Source organism: Cucumis melo, chromosome 10 (assembly GCF_025177605.1).
Source record: "Cucumis melo cultivar AY chromosome 10, USDA_Cmelo_AY_1.0, whole genome shotgun sequence".
Lineage (NCBI taxonomy): Eukaryota > Viridiplantae > Streptophyta > Magnoliopsida > Cucurbitales > Cucurbitaceae > Cucumis > Cucumis melo.
Genome location: NC_066866.1, coordinates 6,185,188 through 6,204,436, shown reverse-complemented (window position 1 = coordinate 6,204,436; position 19,249 = coordinate 6,185,188).

The window sequence follows — 19,249 nt, the reverse complement described above, 5'->3', positions numbered from 1 at the left end:
TTTGAAATGAATTGAAAATTTGAAATGGGGAGGGTTGAATTGAAATTTTGAAGGGGAGGTTGAGAATAGAAATTTCGAAAATTTTGAAGGGAAAATTGAATAGAAATTTTGAAAGGGGTTGGGGGGTTTGATAAATGATTATTCAAGGTATGGTTATTTATACTTAATGGAGCATAAGTTTAAAGCTCTTGGAAATTTCAAGAAGTATAAGGCTGAAGTTGAAAATCTATTAAGTAGAAAGATTAAAATACTTCGATCTGATTGAGGTGGAGAGTACATGGATTTTAGATTCCAGGACTATATGATAGAACATGGAATCCAATCCCAACTCTCAACACCTAGTACACCTCAACAAAATGATGAAGGGATGAAAACCCTTTTCAGCGGAAGAGTTACAGAGACCCAATTTTAATTAGAACCTTAAAAATACCAATACATTGGCAAAAACTACAAAACTAATTTTTTATGGTTAAACATGCTGTGAAGAAAATACAAAGAAGAAGAACTTACTCTCCTTGACGACTCTGAATCTACCAAACACCAACTTGGGGCACCACCACTTGGAAACCTTCTTATTCTCTAATTGAGATGGTTTGTGGGAACCAAAATTGGATTTAGGGAATTTTTTTAGAGAGAAAAAGTTGAGAGAATGCGATGATCCTTTTTTCTCTGCAAAAAATCACAGAACGCCTTCTGTATATATGTTACGCAAAAAATTCCCTGAAAGAAGAAAAGGGAAGTTAGAGAGAATAAATGGGAACGTGAGAAAACCACCCACGTTCCTTATTAATTAATTTAATATATATTTAATATATCTTAAATTAATATATATTAAATTAATTAATTAATTAATTAAGTCATATTTAATTAATATTTCATTTAAATCATATTTAAATGAATATCTCTCACATAAACTATAGTTTTAATTTAATTAAATCAAATTTAATTAAACGAAATTAAACTAAACTATTAATTAATTCTCCAATTAATTAATTTCTAAATTAAATATCTTATATTTAATTTAATCCAAAATTTGAATCATATTCAAATATAAATTTCTCTGATAACCTATAGTTTTAATATGTATCACATACACATTAAATTTTAACCTATAGTTTTAATTGTTGGAATTTGTGTCCTAAAACTCATACTTTGTTATTTGGTTCAATAAAATTTATTATTGAATGCTATAATCTTAAAACCAATAAATTTAGGTCCCGAGGCTATTTTATTGAGTTTGTCAAATACACTTGAACTTTATGTGTATAGACATAAACAAGGATTAAGTTCAAGTTAATAACCCAAATAGTCTATAGTGTATGAATAATGTTAGGCGCCTTATTCTGGATAAACACTATGGATGCGGTCCGCTTCGTAGTTAGTACAAACGATGTAATCCTGAATCGTTCATGTAGAGACATGGGAGTGGGGGCATCCTATGTAAATGGTTTGCATAAGACTGGAACCACGAATTAGTCACTTTTAGTTATAACACCGTAAACTATAAACTGACTATTTCAATTATGATGACCTAGGTAACTTGATCTTAATCCTGAGCTAACTATGAACTTCTGTTCATTCAGTAGTATTCTTAGATCTGCATAGGTGGGGGCAACTCAACATCGCTGCCCAATAAGACTCCCATTTCAAGGGTAAGACTGAATGGATAGCTAGAGACATAGGGTGCAAGATGAAATTCACTCCTACCCACTTCTGGGATAGTAGATTTGTTGTTCCCTTAAGGACTGAATTCAAGTCTTGAACAAGGGGCCTCACATTCTCATTGGCTCGAGAAGGATTCTGGTTTATAGGTTGGACCTTAAACCAATTGTTCAATAGTGGATTAGTGGGTCTTAAAGAGCAAGATGTAATCTCGGGGGTAAAACGGTATTTTGACCCAGCCAAGATTACGAACAACCTGTGAAGGATCGACTTACCCATTATGGTTATATCAGGTGGACAGAAATATATCTATAGTGAGGGGAGTGCAACTAAGAGTCTTTAGTGGAATGACTCTTTAGTGGAATGACTCTTTAGTTAACGAATGTTGATTAATTTTGGTCTAAAAGAGTTTAGCCAATTAATCTCGAATCGTTGGAGCCCATGATCTATAGGTCCATTAGGTTCCCCTACTAGCTCATTGGATTCAACTAAGAACAAGTATGTTGAAGTAGTTCGAATTGTTCGAATAAAGATAAGAGAGAGAAACCGACAAATATATAAGATATAAGTCGATAGAAATAAACTTTAAGTTTTATGTTTAAATATGATTTAAATAAATATGAATATAGATTCATATCTAAAAGCTTGAAAAGTTTTAAAACGGTCAAAAGTCAACATATTGATTTTGAACTTTGACCGGGTTTATATTCAAATATCATTTGAATTTTAGAAAAATGAATACGGATTCATACTCGGGAGGTTAGAATTAGTCAAGACGGGAAAAATTAGTAAAAAGTCAAAAAGTCGACTTTTGACCAAGAAAAGTCAAAGTTTGACTTTGACTTAAGTTGGTCAAATGACCAAAATGCCCCTTTGACTAATTACTTTATTAATTAATGGTTAATGGGAAATGTGGCAGATTATTATGAATTTAAAGCCACTAATTTCATTAAAGAGTTAATGAATTGATTAAGTGTTGATAAAATATGAAATAATTTATATGCAATTTGCATGTAAATTTCATATAAAAACTTCTCATTACCGAATGAGAAAATGATGAGGTTTTCTCTAGAAAAACACCTAAACGATTGACTCCCATCTTTCTCTAAAATTCTCTTCGCATAACCGAGTCCCACAACTCCGTTTTTGGTCGTGAGCATAGTAGGTCAGCTTGGTAGTTGTTCTTGCTCGTGATTTTCAGGAAGAGAAGAAGTTGAGAACTACAAAGGTAAGTACATCGTTTACCTTCCTCTCTCTTCGTTTAGGTTCATCGCATGATAGATGCATGTTAACTTCTAAATTGTTTAGATGCAAATAAAGTAAAACATGATCCTTTAAATTCCGCTGCTACATGTCTCTTATGCTTTGTTTTTTCCATCATTAATATGAATATAATTCATATTAAACTAATATTTGAACTATTCAAATATTTTATCCTCTCGTAATTTAATTTTGAATCATATCCAAAATTAAATTTATCTGATAAAGTCTAATTAAATATAAACTTTATATTATGATGTATCAATATACATTATATTAATTCCCAAAGTAAATTTGAACATTTCAAATTACAACCAATATAAATAAATCTCATTACTTTTTATGAGATAGGAAGGGGACTTAATGGACTTACAGATTAGAAGCTACAACGATATGAGATTAATTAGCTAAACTCATTAACCACATTAATCAATATTCGTTAACTGTGTGTACACTCCACTAAAGACTCGCAGCTGAACTCTTGTCACTTTAGATATATTTCTGTCCATGGATATAGACCAATACCAATAAGTTAGTCATACACAAGTGTTCGTAACACCAGCTGGGTCAAATTACTGTTTTACCCCTGGGTTACTTCTAGTTCTTAAATACCAGTGCTCCTCTAATGAACAACCTGTTTATGGTCCAACCACTAAACAGAAACCCCTCTCGTGTCATAGAGAGGGTAGGGCCCTTTGTTCAAGTCCCGGAGACACCATTTAAGGGAACACTTATCTACTTACCCTAAAGGTGGAAAAGAGTGAATTCCATCTTGTGTGATTATGTTCCTAACTCCCCACTCGATCTTGTCCTAAGTATATTGAGTTGGCAATTTGGCCACTTTCACCCGTACAAATCAAAGGATAATCCCTTGCAAACAGGAGTTCATAATACACTCAGGATTAAGACTAAGTTACCTAGGTCATCCTAATGAAATAGAAATCCAACTAGTTAACGGAGTTACATCTAGTGATTACTATTTCGTGGTCTAGTCTTATGCAAACTCATTGCATAGGATACCCTCACTCGCATGTCACATACATGAACGCATTGGATCAATGTGTTTGTATCAAATATAAAGTGAGTCGTATCCATAATGTTAACAGGATAAGGTACCCAGCCTTAACCCTACTATAGACCATTTAAGCTAATCTTGAACATTGATCCCCGTATGTCTCTACATACTGTTCAAGACTCATCAAACAACTTAGGATGTTAGTTTATTAGATTTAGGTTATTAAGACAAAACTAATAATATAATCAATAACACTTGTTGAAATTATAATAATAAAACACTTTATTAATAACGGTTAATCAATTATATATTTACTATCTACGAGTTTTAGAACATAAAACCCAACAAACTCCCACTTGGACTAAAACTCTAGTCCTTATAGGATGTACATAATAAAGTAATCGTCAAACATTGGAAATGGTAAAATGTACAAGTATATTACATAAAACGTATGTATACAAATACAATAAACTAGGGCATCATCATACCCATTACACATCTACCACTTGCCCTAGGTTACCTAATGTACATATCTCGTAGACCTAGACTTTCTAGATGACCCTCGAACACTTTAGCCGTGAGAGTCTTCGTAAATGGATCAGCAATGTTGTGCTCCGAAGCGATCTTGGTAACGATCACATCCCCTTGTTGCACAATCTCTCGTATCAGGTGATACTTCCTCTCTATGCGTTTCCCTCGTTTGTGGCTGCGAGGTTGTTTAGGATTGGCTACTGCCCCACTGTTATCACAATATAGAGTGATGGGCAAGTTCATGTTTGGATTAACTTCCAAATCATGTAGGAACTTCCTAAGCCAAACTGCTTCTTTTGCTGCTTCACAAGCAGCGACGTATTCAGCCTCCATTGTAGAGTCTGCAATGCATCCTTGCTTGATGCTATGCCATACTACAGCTCAATTATTTAAGATGAACACTGATCCCGATGTGGATTTTCTAGAATCCTTATCGGTTTGGAAATCATAATTAGTGTATCCTGTAAGGATCAAATCCTCAACTTCATACACAAGCATGTAGTCTCTCATTCTCTTAAGATACTTGAGAATAATTTTAACCACCGTCCAGTGGTCTAACCCTAGGTTGGACTGATATCTACTGACTATTCCCACTGCATAACAAATGTTTGGCCTAGTGCAAAGCATAACATATATTAAGCTGCCGACAACTGAGACATGAAGAATACGTCTCATATTCTCAACTTCTTGAGGTTTCTTAGGACACTGTTCCTTAGACAAGTGAACCCCATGCCTGAAAGGTAATAAATCCTTCTTAAAGTTCTGCATCGAATATCGAATCAACATTTTGTCGATATAGGTTGCTTGAGACAGTGCTAACGTTTTGATCTTACAATCCCTTATGATTTGGATTCCAAGAACATATTGTGCCTCTTCTAAATCTTTCATTTGGAATTGGACTGCTAGCCAAGCTTTAACATTAATAAGGTATCCCACATCATTTCCAATGAGGAGGATATCGTCCACATAAAGTACTAAGAAAGCTACTTTTCCTTTGTTGATTTTCTTATATACACAAGGTTCATCAACGTTTTGGTCAAAATCGTAGGATTTGATCGCAATATCAAACCTAATGTTCCAAGATCTAGATGCTTGTTTCAACCCATAAATAGATCGATTCAGCTTGCAAACTTTTTGCTCTTGACCTTCCTCGGGCTGAGACATAAAGATACTCTCTTCAAGATTGTCATTCAGAAAACCAGTCTTGACATCCATTTGCCATATTTCATAATCATAAAATGTGAAGATGGATAAGAGAATCCTTATAGACTTTAACATAGCAATCGGGAAAAAGTTTCCTCATAGTCAACCCCTTCCCTTTGGGTATACACTTTTGCTACAAGTCTAGCTTTGAAGGTCTGTACCTTCCTAGCTGAATCTCTCTTTCTCTTATGGATCCATTTACACCCTATAGGTTTTACCCCTTCAGGTAGATCTACAAACTCCCACACTGAATTGAAGTACATAGACTCCATTTCAAGGTCCATGGCTTTGACCTATTGGGAAAGACATGCTGAAATAGCAAATAATTGACCGTATTAATTATCTTTGTCTTAACCCATTACACAAAATAATTCAGTCAATTCAGCAAAAACAAACAATCAAAGAACCCTAATAAAACTAACGATTTAGTTTTTGCAACGATACTTAAGAAGTTTAGAGCAACAGACACCGAAGGGTGATCAATTACTCCTCTTCTAAATTGAGACAATCTCAGCTAATTACTAATACTAGAATAACTCTTATTCCTATAGTTCTTAGCTATTGTTGTTCGGTCAAGGATGCATTAACTAACTCAATTCATCTCGAAGTGTGACCTTACCATTTTCAGATCCCAGAGGTATGCTTCAACAAGCTACCGTTAGGAAAGACAACTGTTAAAGATTAACCTAAGAAATCCTATCCATTTTTGGAGTTTGCGATGTTCCAACTTAAATGATCAAGCCCTCCGAAGGGATGGTCGCTTCAAGATGAAACGCAGGCGGATCATAGAAATCTCACGGTGCAACCTAATGGAGGAGACTGTAGGATACATTGACACGCATCCTTTTCCCACTTACTATGAACACTTCCCATATTCACCTTGTTATTGACCCATACAAACACTTTTCGAAGAGAGGTCGCACCCTGGGCAACACGAAGCCGAGTATTGATCTCACGTGTGAACTCTTAGGGACATGAGAGCAAAAATTGATATATCATATATACCATCTTTCTCCCACTAAAATGTTTTATTAATTAAAGGTTTAGTTGTACTTAGCTAAATTCCGGCTAAATGAATCGAACTAAGTCTATTCTTATTATAACACTTATAATAAAACTTTACACTAAAGTTTTTAGGTGTATTAAACCATTTAATTTACCTAATGACATCTTATGCCAATAGGAATAAGGTTAATTCAACGCCGATTTCGGGTCAGTTCCTAGGTAAGAGGTGTTCTGTAAACCGTCAACTTAAGTACCCCCAGCCTTAGACAGAACTTTACTCGTGGAGTTCCCTTATAACCTTAAATCCTATTTGTCCTATTTAGTTTCATTAAACTAAAAATAAGACTTAATTCTAATCCTATTAGAATTAATGTGATCTTAGGTCTATTTAATTTTAAAAAATTTAAAATTAAACCAAATTAATCCTATAGGTTGACGGTTTCTAATAATCAAATTTTATAACTATTATAAAATTAGTTAATTAGCCCTATAATCATGCATACTATGGTTTAAATAATTAAAATCAAATTATAATTAAATAAAACCATATTACATGCATACATTACAATAATATAACAATTATATTAAACTATGGATGTAATATGCACAATGCAAATTAATTTTCATCTTTATTAATATAACAATTATATATTAAATAAAATATGAAAATCAATCAAGCATACACAAGACATTAATTTAAATATAACAAATTATATTTAACTAAGTAATGTCATGCATCATGCTTATCCAATTTCATATATTTAAAATATCAACATATTTTAAATTACTCATGAAATTTATAATCATGCATTAAAACCATACATTATAACATTTATAATATATAAAAATGCATGAACATGCTTAACCTTAGGTGGAATTTATCTAAATGACATCCATAAAGCGTTTAAATAACAATTGAACCTGTAAAATTGGCCCTTAAGATAAAATAAAGCAACAATTACAATAATAAAGCCTTAAAAATATCCTAAAAGTGTTTTCAAAGCTCCAAAACCGGCCTCAAAACCTTCAAAAAACTTTAAACCGGGTCCAAAAACCTTGAACTAGTAAAAAATCGCTCCAAACCAGCCAAAAAATGCTTGAACCGGCTCAAAAACTGCCTTAACCGACGGTAGATGAAGAACCGAAGCCGAACCGACCCAAGCCGTCCGTACAAGTCGAGCCGAGCAGCGCGCACTGAGCCGCGCCATCCTATCCCTGCTGCTGCTGACGTCATGATGACATCATGCTGATGCAACTATTGGACACGAGGCGTTGTCCTTTATGGATGGGTCATCTAAATATAACCAAATACGAATGGCTCTTTCATATGAAGAAATGACAACTTTTAGGACTCCAAAGGAAATATGTTGTTACAAGGTGATGCCATTTGGATTGAAAAATATTGGCTCCACTTATCAGCATGTTATGCAAAAAGTGTTTGACGATATGCTACATAAGTATGTCGAGTGCTATGTTGATGACCTTGTGGTCAAATCTAAGAGACGACAAGACCATTTGAAGGATCTAAAATTCGTGTTCGACCTCTTATAAAAATATCAGTTGAGGATGAACCCTCTCAAATGCGTGTTCGATGTGACTTCAGGAAAGTTTCTTGGCTTCATTGTAAGGCACCGAGGGATTGAGATAGACCAATCCAAGATTGATGCCATTTAGAAGATGTCAAGGCCAAAGAGTTTGCATGACCTAAGAAGTCTTCAGGGACAATTGGCTTACATTTGAAGGTTCATGTCCAACCTGGTCGGTCTGTGCCAACCTTTTCAAAAGTTAATGAGAAAAGGAGAAATTTTTTTGTGGGATGAGACTTGTCAGAATGCTTTTGATAGCATAAAGAAATAATTGCTTAATCCCCTAGTATTAGGAGCTCCAGTACTTGGCAAGCCATTAATATTGTACATTACTGCACAAGAAAGGTCTCTAAGCGCATTGTTGGCGTAAGAGGAGGCGAAGGAAAAGGAACGTGCTCTCTACTATCTAAGCAGAATCTTAGTTGGGGCCGAAGTTAACTATTCTCCCATTGAAAAAATGTACCTTGCACTTTTCTTTGCTATCCATAAGTTGAGGCATTATATGCATGCGTTCACAATTCATCTAGTAACAAAGACAGACTCTATAAAGTATGTCCTGTCTAGGCCGATTATCTCTAGACGCTTAACCAAATGGACGGTTCTACTCTAGCAATATGACATTGTCTATATTCCCTAAAAGGCGATAAAAGAACAAGTGTTGGCAGACTTTCTAACAGACCAACCAATTCCTTCAGATTGGAAGTTATACGAAGACTTGCCAAACGATGAAATTTTCTTCACAAAAGTTATTGAACCTTGGACTATGTATTTCGATGGCGCAGTGTGAAGAAGTGGCGCGGAGGCAGGCATTGTCCTCATTTCTCCTGAGAAACATATGTTGACTTACAGCTTTGCGCTTGCTGAACTATGCTCAAACAATGTAACTGAATATCAGGCCTTGATAATTGACCTTCAAATGACATTAGAGATCGAAGTATCATTCATAGAAATTTACGGTGATTCAAAGTTAATAGTCAATCAGCTCTCGCTTCAGTATGATGTGAAACATGAAGACTTGAAGCCATACTTCGCTTATGCTCGACAATTGATGGAATGATTTGATAGTGTGATGCTGGAGCATGTCCCTAGAACAAAAAACAAAAGAGTAGACGCATTGGCGTATTTGGTCACTGCCTTGACGATGCCGGATGACGTAGCTCTAAATATACCACTTTGTCAACGATGAATTATGCCTTCAATTTTGTCTGAATGTCAAGAAGTGAACGTAACAACATCCCATTTGATTAACGAAGAAGATTAACGTCAACCTATCATAGAGTATCTTGAAAATGGAATGCTTCCAAAGGATTTTCATCATAAAACTAAGGTACGAGCATATCGTCATTCTCTTTAAGGGCTCTTCCTTCGATGTCTTGGAAAGGAAGAGTCGATAAAAGCTCTAAAGGAAGTGCATGCAGGCGTCTGTGGAGTACATCAATCGGGACCAAAGCTTCAATTTCAGTTGAGAAAAATGAGCTATTATTAGCCTAAGATGGTTCAAGATTCTATGAACTATGCAAAGAAATGTGAAGCTTGTCAATACCATGCAAACTTCATACATCAACCTTTAAAGCCTCTACATCCAACTGTGGCTTCTTGGCTGTTCGAGGCTTGATGACTTGATCTGGATGGCTCTATTACACTAAAATCATCAGCAAGACATTCGTATATCCTTGCAGCAACAGATTATTTCTCAAAGTGGGCTGAGGCCATTCCTTGAGAGAGGCCAAGAAAGAGAATGTGGCAAACTTTATTCGTACCCTCATCATCTATTGATATGGTATTCCTCATCGGATCATGATAGATAATGAAAGGCAATTCTCCAATAGCATGATAGACAAATTATGTGAAAAATTCAAGTTCAAACAATACAAGTCATCTATGTACAACACAGCTGCAAATGACCTAGCAAAAGCATTTAATAAATGGGCTCTTTCAAGTATAGCACATTCAATTTAATAAATTAGGTTTATAGCACAATAATCTTTTAAGTTTGCAAACATAGAAAATCAAAACCCCACCCATGTTTAAATTTTGTAAAATTACAAAATTACCTAATATAGATTCCCTTCCCGTGCTCCCTCCCGTGCAATTTCCCTTTCATCCCCAAAATTTAGGGTTTTGCTTCAAATCGGATGAAAAAAATCGAACGAAGAAGAAAATGAACAGATTAACTTTCCTTCGGACGAACTTGTTATTTTCTTTCTCCCCTTCACTTTTAACAAACTTCGGACAACATCTTGTTGATACACTTGAGAACTTCAGTCGAAAAATGGCAAGGTATTTCATATTCTACACTTTACAGAAACCATTGTTTGATTTTTTTTCTAACTTATACACTTAAAACATTCTGTTGATACACTTGAGAACTTCAGTCGAAAAATGGTAAGGTATTTTTAATTTCTTTTTCTAGTATTTTATATATTTTTTTAATACAAACAATTTGGAACTAATATTTTATATATTTTTATGGTATACAAACAAAACAGGGAAAAGATTGAAAAAGTTAAAACGAAAAAAAGAAACATAAATTTTGAGAAGGGTGAAGAAAGTTCAAAGAGTAGAAAAGGACAAAGAAAGAATAAAGGATCATTGAAGAAAGAGGTAATTACTGATATCAATATATATTGTTGATACACCAATATATGTTGTTGATACACTTGCTCAATTATTGATACACTCAACCAATTAAATGCACTTGATGCACTAAGCATGATACACTTTATGTATTGTTGATACACTTGTTATGGTTTGCTGATACAGTTGATAGATTTAATACACTTAATCACTTACTAAACTTTCTTGATACATATTATTAGTTTGAAACACTTGCTATGTTGTTGATACACTTGCTCCACTAAGCATGATACACTTTATATACGGTTGATACACTTGCTCCACTAAGCATGATACACTTTATATACTATTGATACACTTGTTATGATGTGCTGATACACTTGTTATGATGTGCTGATACACTTGTTATGATGTGCTGATATACTTGTTATGATGTGTTGATACACTTATTATGATGTGTTGATACACTTGATATATTGTTGATAATACATTGATTTGTATATTAAACAGGTTAATGCTGAAGAGAACCTTGCAAACAAAGTTCATTACTATTCAAAGTTGACAATAATAGAGTCAATTGTCAAAAAGTTGTCCAAAGAGCAAATGAAAATGTTTAAGAAGGGTCCATTTAGGCACCTTCTTGATATTCAAATCAAAAAGTGTCCTGGACAATTGTTAGTTCATTTGATTAGAAGACTGTCTAAGCAATCAACTGACAACACATGGTTAATATAGTAAAATTTGGATTGAGAGAATTTCCTTTAATAAGCGGACTGAATTGTCAACCATTCCCACAATCCACAACTTCAAATATCAAAGAGGAATTCAATAGTGAATTGAGAACCCCCTGCTTTAGTAATATTGATATATTAGACAGAAACAAAATTATTGCAGCCTTTAGTATAGCACAACTTAGTGACAACTCATGGTTAAATTAGCAAATCTTCTTATTTTAGACTGTTTCATCAACTGCAAACAACTTCATAATGTAGTAGATTGGAAACACTTTAAAATGATAGTATTGGAATTGTTAAATAATATAATCACCATAATCAATGAAATAATGCCAACAAAAAAACAATCACAAGGAGCGTACCATGAAAATCATGCTCCAACTTTAAGTTTGCAACGTCTTGAGGAAAGAATGAATATTCATAACTTGGATGATGTAGAGGTAAATATATTATTTTTCTTTTGAATTGAGGTAAATTTATTGTTGTTTAAGGTATATCAACGTATCGATATAACATACAACTTATATAAATCATACTGATATACATCATTTGTTGATACTGATATACTGATATTACAGAGTAATGAAGAAGAAATTGATTAAGAACAGAATGCAAAAGAGCTGGAGCAAGCAATCAAGAATATTGATAAGTTCATCAACAATGTAAAATACATTTAGTTTACCTGTAATAATTTTATTTTTCTTATGGATATTAATTATTCAATTTATTTATACATTTTCATAAATCATAAAAGAATCAAGAAGATGCCAAAAAAAATGAGGAAGAAATAGAGAATCAAGAAGTTAATGCAGAAGATCAACCAATGAATGCAGAAAATGAAGACAAAAATGTAAGTAACTTATAATATACTTTCATAGAACAATAAGGTCTATCATTTTATTGTTACGCTTGTTTTAAAAAAATTTCTACTTATTTATTAAAGAATGAAAAAGACAATGAAGAAAAACAAATGAATGAAGTTTCAAAAGAAGCATATCACCCAACTGCAAGTAATTTAGTATACGTCTTGATACATTTTGATAAAATATTTAATATTAGATATATCATCTGACTTATTCACATATTTCATTCTTTTCATTTAAAGATTGGAGAATCTGAAGAACAACCAAATGAAAGAGAGTTATATGGAAAGGAGTTAATGGAAACAAGCCTTAAATTAGTTGAAGACATCCTCAAAATTCAAGAGGTTATAACTTTTCTAAACTTAAGCTTATTGACTGACACACCTTATTGTTCTACGTACATAAACTTGCTGATACATGTTGATTTATTATTATACATTGGATTTGAGTGATAACACAGGAAAAACACCAACAAAATGAAGAAGGGAGGACAAAGGGAAAGAACGATAAAGGCAAACAAGTGGTAAAATCAGTTTTAAAAAATGAAGAAGGGAGGGCAAAGGGAAAGAACGATAAAGGCAAACAAATGGTAAAATCATTTTTAAACTATAATATTTTTAAAATTTTAATTTTCTTTTGTAAAATACTAATAAATAAAATTGTATATTTTTAGGCTACTCAAAATAGAGTACTTACAAGGAAAGGTTCACAACTTGCTGCCAATGATGAAAAGTGTAAAGTGCAACATGAGCGGCCGAAAAGGAAATTGAAACCCACACAAAAAGCTATTGATTTGGAATTGGCCTAAAAGCATAAATCTCTCAAAAAGGAAAAAAAGTCAAACGTTGCATTTGAACCACCAAGTTTTGATTTGCTACCTTGATAAACTTTTCTTTTGGACACTTCTGAATATGTTTTCACATGTGATATACTTTATCTCAAATCACATAGGTATTTTTCGTATGTAATATACTTCATCTTGAATCACATAAGTATTTTTTGTATGTGATATACCTTATCTTGAATCACATAGGTATCTTTGGTATTTGATGTACCTTATCTTGTTTTGGTATCTTTGCGTTTGAAATATCTTATATTGCATATATCACTTAGAAAAAGAATGTTTCTCTGATGTTGATAGACCTTATATTGGGTATATCATAGGTATATTGGACTTTAAATACTTTATATCAAGTGTATTAATTAAGAACAAAAATAAAAAAAAAATAAAAAAATGAAGTAGAGAAGAAAATATTCCAAAATAAATTGTTCAAATAATACATCATTGATAATTGCTAAATTTCAAAATAAGTAAATTGTTCAAATAATACATCGTTGAAAATTACTAAATTTCAAAACAATTAAATTGTTCAAATAGGTTCAAATGTACAAGTTCTAATATTATGACTGGCTCTCTTACAACGACTACATTTTGAGCTCTTTGAAACTTCACCAATAGAAGGAATCCTTCTTTTTTGAGGCCTTCCTACTGGACGTCTAAATACTGGAGGCAATATATTGTCGTTCACCTCCACAACACTCCAATCAGTAAGGATTCAAATTAAGACTACAAATCACAATAAAGGCATGAGCACATGGAAAAATTATGGTATATCATTAGTGTATTAACTAATCATTACACTTCAATATAGTATATCGATAATTGACTATTATAAACAAATATATAAAACATAACACTTACAATGAAGCTTCTTGATTCATCAACTAGCTTTCTTATTAGTCCTTCAGCCCAAGAACTCAAAACACTCTTTGAACATGAGGCTGCTTTTCTTCTCTCATAAAACCACCGTTGAAGAAAATCTTTAATGGCCTCAAGCAAGGATGCAACCGGTAAGTCTCTATCAATCTTCAACTTAGAATTCAAGCTTTCAAAAATATTCGTTGTCATTATTTGATATCTTCTTTTTCTAGAGTATGCGTGTGACCATCTCTCAAAGCCAACTTTCATAAGATATCCTCTAATAGATGGGTATATCGACTCCATCCATCTCATATATAACTCGAAATCATCTATTGTATACGAGTATGCACATTGACGAAAAAGCTTTTTCAATTAAAGAGTCTTTAAATGACAACTTCACACTCTTTAAAAGATGTTCTACACAAACGCAATATTGTACCGTTGAAAACACATCTAAAACACCCTTTGGAATACTTATATGTCTATCAGAAATAATAACCAATCCCTCTTGATCTCCAACAGAAAGTTTTAATTGTTCAAAAAACCATTTCCAAGAAGCATCATTCTCCGAATCTACTATACTAAATGCAAGAGGAAAAATTTTACTATTACCATCCATAGTTGCTGCAGTTAACAATGTTCCACCATATTACACTTTAAAAATGTCCTATCAACGACTATATTTGGTCTACAATATCTCCAACCTTCAATTGATGATGCAATAGCCATAAAACAATATTTGAAACGGTCATTTGGATCTATTTCATATGCAGTAAATTAACCTACAAAAAGGGAACAAAATAGAATAATCAATTTAATAAATGCACTAGATAGTAAAACATATAATTAGTATTGCATACATCATGCAATGAGTATACTTCATAATAGGTATATCAGTAAACTGATATAAAACACTAAATAGTAAAACATATAATCAATATTGTGTACATCATATAATAAGTATACTTCATAATAGGTATACCAGTAAATTGATATAAAACACTAAATAGTAAAAGGGGCTCTTGCAAATATGACAATTATAGTATCATAAATTAGGCTCATAGTACATCATTTCTACATTTGCAAAAATAGCAAAATTGAAGCGCAGCCTGCATTTTAAAATTACGAAGTTACCCTTCAGTCATTACTGATACACCAATATATATGGTTGATACACCAATATATACGATTGATACACCAATATATACGGTTGATACACCAATATATACGATTGATACACCAATATATACGGCTGATACACCAATATATACCGTTGATACACCAATATATACCGTCGATACACCTGATTTGATGTACTGCTTGTACACTTTTTTTTATTCTCTAATACTTCACTGATACATATTATTAGTTTAAAATACTTGATATGTTGTTGATACACTCAATCAATTAAATACACTTGAAGCACTAAGAATAATACACTTTATATATCGTTAATACACTTGTTATCGTTTCTTGATACACTCGATAGATTTAATACACTTAATCACTTGCTAAACTTTATTGATACATATTATTAGTTTGATACACTTGATATGTTGTTGATACAGTTGCTCAACTGTTGATATACTCAATCAATTAAATACATTTTGATGCACTAAGAATGATACACTTTATATATCATTGATACATGTTATATATCGTTGATACACTTGTTATTGTTTGCTGATATACTTGATAGATTTAATACATTTAATCACTTGCTAAACTTCGTTGATACATATTATTAGCTTGAAACACTTGATATGTTGTTCATACACACTGTTGATACACTTAATTAATTAAATACACCTGATGCACTAAGCATGATACACTTTATGTATTGTCGATACAGTTGTTATGGTATGTTTACAATCTTAATAACATGTTGAACATCATTATCGCCTATAGTCAACAAATTAAAACTGAAAATTCAATACATGACTCAACCTGAATTTCAGTATGAATCAAGTTCACAAAAGAATCAAATGATGATATTGCTTCATCAACCAAAACACAATTTGTTTTGTAATCCACGTAGTAATGTTGCTCATCCCATTGACCACTTTGAAAAACAATTACTGCCAATTTAACCATAACTACAATAAACTGCAACGATTTTGGAAAAATAAAAAACATTTAGTAAGTATATCAGTCAACTAATACATATAATATAAGTATATCATACCGTTGATATAAAAAACTGATACAAATTAAAAAAAAAAACAGAATCGAATGTAACTAAATAAAACCAAACTGATCTACAAAGTTCCCTTCGATAAAAGATATTATGAACAAATAAAAGAGATGAGGAAGAATTAATCGTAGCCCTAATTTTAATAAATAATATATGAGCAATTTACAGAAATAATATTAGAGCTTCAAAAAAGGGGAAGAAATACATACATAATTCTTGTTTTCCCTAAAGAAAAAATGAGGAGAATAGGAGAAGAAGACGAGGAGAAGATGATAAAAAAAAAAGAAGCCGACGAAGAAGGAGAAATCTAAAAGAATGAAACTGAAGAGAGAAGAGAAGGACGGTGGAGAAGAACAGTAGAGAAGAGGCAGAAGAAGACGAGGAGAAGAGAAGTAGGTGAATAGGAGAAATGGTGAAGAAGAACGATAGAGAAGAGAAGAAGAAAATGAAAAATAAAGGAGAACAATAAAGAAAAACGAAAGAGGAAGAGAAAACACCAAAGAAGGGAAATTTTGGAATAATAAAAAGAATAAAATAAGAAATATCAACCAAAATTAAAAAGTTGCTATATTTGCAAAATTGAAAATGTTAGTGCTAATATTGCTAAATTGGGTTTTTATTGTGCCACCCAATACAATTTCCCATAGTAAAACATATAATCAGTATTGCATACATCATACAACAAGTATACTTCATAAAAGGTATATCAGTAAACTAGTATAAAACACTAAATAGTAAAACATATAATCAGTATTGTGTACATCATACAATAAATATACTTCATAATAGGTATATCAGTAAACTGATATACAACAACTAGTTAGTATATCATCTATACAAGTAAAATAATGAATGAAAAATAGCAATAGTATAAAACGAAATAAATTGAACAATATAATAAATTAAGTGGTAGAAAAACAAACCTGGATTTATTTCTTTTAGCTTTGAGAAGAACTTTGGAATCAAAGCATAAGAATCATCGGCATCTCCTTTCAACAACTTCATAACAGATTCTTTTGCTCTCCAAGCCTTATGATAACTAACAGAAACTCCATAATTCATACGCATATGATGGATGATATCTTTTGGTGTTGAATGAGAATAATTATACCTCAAATAATCAATCATACAATGACTAACAAATTCTGAAGATGCTTGCTTATGAGAAGAATGAACAATCATTGAGCAACTATGATCACTAACGTATTTTCAAATCATCCATAATTCACTTCTTTTATAACGCGATGCTCTAACAAACCAAAGACAACCATCTTCATTACATCTCAACTCAATTGATCTTGAATTAGATCTCAATGTCTTAAATTCAAAATTACTCTTGAAAGCTATAAAGCCAAATGACTTCAGCAAAATTTCTTTACTACAAAATAAATCCTTCTCCTTAAAAGTCAACCCATCCTTACTATTAGTAATATCAACATCTCTAAAAATTACTAATTCATCTCCCAAATCAACCTCAACTATGGAAGAAAAACAAGAAGAACCAATTGAAACATCCAAAACTGTATTTACAAAATGAGCAACTAAAGGATATTGGGTAGATTGATCCTTAACCAATGTCAAGAACCAAGTCACATCTTTATTTTCAAAAATCTTTAGAACATGTTGAACACCATTACTACCTATAGGCAACAAAACCAAAAGTTCAATACATGACTCAACTTGAATTTCAGTACGTATCAAGTTCACAAAAGAATCAAATGATGATATCACTCCATCAACCAAAACACAATTTGTTTTGTAATCCACATAGGATTGTTGCTCATCCCATTGACCACTATGAAAAACAATTACTACAAGCTTAACCATAACTACAATGAACTGCAACAATTTAGAGAAAATAAAAAACACGTAGTAAGTGTATCAGTCAACTAATACATATAATATAAGTATATCATACCACTGATATAAAAAACTGATACAAATTAAAAAAAAAAAACAGAACCAAACGTAACTAAATAAAACCAAACTGATGTACAAAACAAATAGTAGATATTAGGAACAAATAAAAGATATGAGAAATAACAAATTGTAGCCCTAATTTTAATAAATAATATACAAGCAATTCACAAAAATAATATTAGGGCTTTAAAAAAGGGGAAGAAATACATACATAAATCTTGTTTTCCCTGAAAAAAAAATGAGGAGAATAGGAGAAGAAGACGAGGAAAAGATGATAAAAAAAAGAAGCCGATGAAGAGGGAGAAATTAAAAAGAACGAAACTGAAGAGAGAAGAGAAGGACGGTGGAGAAGAACAGTAGACAAGAGGCTGAAGAAGACAAGGAGAAGAGAAGTCAGCAAATAGGAGAAATCACGAAGAAAACGACGGAGTAGAGAAGAAGAAAACAAAGAACGGAGATTGAAGGAGAAGAACGATAAAGAAAGGATCGAAAGAAGAAGATAAGGCAACAGAAGGGTAATTTTGTAATAATGAAAAAAATAAAATAAGAAATATCAACAAAAATTAAAAAGTTGCTATATTTGCAAAATTGAAAAGATTGGTGCTAATATTGCTAAATTATATTTTTATTTTGCCACCCAATACAATTTCTCTTTAATAAAACTTTATGCAATCTTTTGAAGAAAATTGTCTCCAAGTCGAAAAGGGATTGGCAAGAAAGAATCGATGAAGCATTTTGGGCTTATCGAACCACTCATCGCTAGTTTATGGTGTAGAGATTGTGTAACGCCCCGAAAATTCGAGGTAAAATTTTCTCGTTTTATGTAAATTATTCGGAAATCTAAAATGTTGGTGTGAGTTGATATAATAATAATATAATATTAATTATATTATTATTATTAATATTTATTTTATTTATTATAATATTAATATTATAATTATTATTATTATTTAATATTATAGTAATATTATTATTTTAAAAACAATAACATTATTAT